The 3,212-nt window shown below is 41.7% G+C and overlaps 1 long non-coding RNA gene across 2 annotated transcripts; it reads left to right on the top strand.

The window, feature by feature from the left end:
- Positions 1-908: 908 nt before the first annotated feature.
- LOC134442690 (uncharacterized) lies at positions 909-2,943 on the top strand. Of its 2 annotated transcripts, XR_010033446.1 has the most exons (4): positions 909-1,072; positions 1,497-1,636; positions 1,997-2,130; positions 2,255-2,943. It is a non-coding gene; the product is annotated as an uncharacterized LOC134442690 (long non-coding RNA). The 2 variants fall into 2 exon arrangements; XR_010033445.1 differs by lacking the exon at positions 909-1,072 and having other exon boundaries at positions 1,239-1,636.
- Positions 2,944-3,212: the final 269 nt, after the last annotated feature.

Genomic DNA, 3,212 nt, shown 5'->3' with positions numbered 1-3,212 from the left:
GCTGAGCTACTTGGAAACTTTGGTGGCTTTTGCAGAGCTACAGGAAGAACTTTGGCTTTTGGAACACTGGACTAACCAGGATAACATACTCCCTTGGATTATAGTCATCGGACTCGCAAGTCCAGACTCCAACACGGGCTGAAAATTGGAAATGGGACCTGACACTCTTGGACACAGATGTCGGCTACGGCAGCGGCTTCAAATACGCTTTGGTGACCATATTTCTAATCGAGAGGTGAGGTAATATATTTGTCTGTATAATATTTTGTGAATTGGTTTAGGACACAGTGGTGTCTTTTTTAAGCAAGTATCCATTGAGAGGGGTCAGAGGATTAGCTCAAGCTCCAACATATCTAGCTGCTACCTTAATCGCTTTATTTTTGGTGTTTTTTCCCCCCTGTGGCATTTATTCTGTGCACATAAACACGTTTTCAGAATTGCTCTGTGTAACTCAGACGGTTACTCTTGTGTGTTTTGCTAGTTGTGCGAACGAGCCAGACAAACCAGCTGGAGGACGGAAGCTTCTCCACCCGCGTTCAGTAACGAAATACGGATTCACCCCTTANTAAGTAACCTACCATCTTTACGCACACATTACTTTGACCAGCAAAGCCCATGTCTTTCTAGTGGTTTACAAAAATATATCGTTTGCATGTTTTGCTTTGGGTACATACGTCTCTGTTGTATGACGCTGGTAATAGTAGCAAGCACAAGCACAACCTGTTCGCCGCTCCAGCATTGCAAAATAGATTGCCTTTGGGTTTTCAAATGTTTACATGATTGTGGGTGTAATGTTGTTAACTCGCTGATGTCGTTTTTGAGAAGACAGTAGTTTTGCATTTGATAAATACCACCTAATGACCATGACGGCTACACGACAGATCTTTATTGTGATGGCTACACTGAATGATCACATGGAGATGCCGGTACATTATTTGTTTTACCCTGGTTATATTGAAATGTTCTGCTTTGTCCATTCCAAGGTTGTGGTGTTTTCCATAGCTGTTCCTTGCTCCTGTATCACAACATATCAAGGCTGCCAAGTAAATGAAGAATGAATCACCGCACACTGGTAGTTTATTTTATTTATGTGGGTGTAATTTCGTCCAGTTGCAGGTACTACTATCCTTTTTGGAATGATCTGCCTTTGAAAAACAATGGTTCTATCTGACAAAAGCGAACAGATCCTGTAGTTGTAATTGATACACTAAATTATCTTATTCCTATGTGTGCGCGCACGCGCCAAGTTTTCAATTCAACACACTGGGACACTTTTCAGTCTTTGAGGTTGCTGGAATCAACACAGACTACCTCCATGCACCTTATCAGAACACTTTGCATGTTTTTTGTATACTTGTCCCCTTTGTGTATTGCTGCTAATCTTTCTCTTTCTAGGTTCTGTTGGTTGCATGCAGATTGTGCCAGATGATTTATCTGTCTATGGTCTAAGCATGGGCTCTGTGCTAATATGCAATTTGTGCTCTTTTTTCCCTCAGGTCAACAGCAGACAGGGTCCTTCCACAACCACATACTTATGCCAGTAAAAGCTACAGCTTTTCTCCTCCGATCCAAGAAGCCTGGACTGCAGTCACCATCTCAACACACCAACCAAGAGAAAGGCGGATGGCTCAATTCAGTATGTAGTTCTGCAAATATTCTCAAAGGTCTTCACAGCCCCCCATGGTGCTGAATGCATTTACATTTATTTTTGTAAGGTAAAAACAATGCTGATTACAGAACATAACTTGGGCCATGAATGAAATTTGAGGTAGCAGCCAGCCATCACCTGATGGTGAGAGGTGGTCCTAAGATCAGAGAGAAGCAGGTTGAAATCCCATCCTTACCTCTCCCTACCTACACCTCCATCCACAGCTGAAGTGCACTTCAGCAAGGCACCCAAGTCCACTTTGGTCCTGTGACTGTAGCCAACACTGTAAAACCTGTGTAATTTAATGTAATGAAGCCCTAATATAGTCTAACACATTGCTTGTTTCAGATATGGAAAATTGCACAATAAAAGTTCCAGGACATGAAGGCTGCATACTGTGAACGTCAACCTTCAGGGCACCGTCCTGCGCAGAAGACTTTCTACCCTAAGAGGGATGGCTGACCGCAGACACTCACAACCAGGTGAGCCCAGATAAAGGAGTTATTTTTGGTGTCCCTGCCCCAACAACCCAGGTTACTTACATTTAAAATGTCACTGGAGCTACTGTCAGATATGTGATTTCTAATTCTGTTTATCTTTTTACAGCACAGACGCCTCCAACCTCAGACTAGGCCCTTCACAGTTGCTGCACTTACCCACCTTCCCAGAGTTTTTGTGTGGTAATGACAACTGTAAATATAGTATAAAGTAATGTATCTAGTGTCATGTGTAATACATTGTTTAAATTGTCCATACATTTCAATGACAGTAAATATTGGTGGACACAATTTGACTTTTTTTTATTCATTCTCTGACTGAAAATGCATGGTTACATAATTTATATATTCCACAAGACCACAATCAGAAGATTATTTGACAGGTTGCATTTATTTTCTATGTATGAAAAAAAAACAATGGTAACAAGACAAACGTGGTTCCAAACCAAGGTGAGATGTATAAATGTACAGATGAATGCTCCTACAGATAATGAAAAATAATAAAACTCTGCACACTGCCGGTTTGTGTGTTTTATACCGTACTCTGTATAAACCTTTTATATTGCTCTAGTGGAGCAGGGTAACCCTGGCTAATCCTGGGTATTGTACTGTGTATTACAACGTCAACCCTGTTCAAGTGCCCCATACTGTCTGTAGGCTGCATGCCTGAAGAGACCGTTTCTCTCACCTGGTCCTACATCAGCCCAAAGTCTTCCATCAAAACTGAGAACACCACAGCATTTCCTTTCAATGTTCATGGGCATCTCCTTACAGATTGCGCAGAGGCGCCAGGTTGGTTGTGCTACTGTGCTGTGACTGAGGACCAGATGCCATGTGCCAGGTCGAACATCAAACTGGGGTCNCGGGTCAGAGCNCGCTGCAGTAACCGATGGGATTGCTTCAAATTCAATGATTGAATCAAGGCCTGCAAAGCAATAAATACATTTTATGTAGTGCATTTTCTATTTGATGATGGGGACTAAATAACTCTATTGACAATAAGACCAATATGGACATAAGCAATCATTATTGTGTATATAAATAAAGATGTGCCAATTGTATGCATA

This window comes from Engraulis encrasicolus, unplaced genomic scaffold (assembly GCF_034702125.1).
Source record: "Engraulis encrasicolus isolate BLACKSEA-1 unplaced genomic scaffold, IST_EnEncr_1.0 scaffold_212_np1212, whole genome shotgun sequence".
Lineage (NCBI taxonomy): Eukaryota > Metazoa > Chordata > Actinopteri > Clupeiformes > Engraulidae > Engraulis > Engraulis encrasicolus.
Note: the sequence above shows the minus strand (reverse complement) of the source record. Positions and strands in the feature narration are given on the sequence as shown.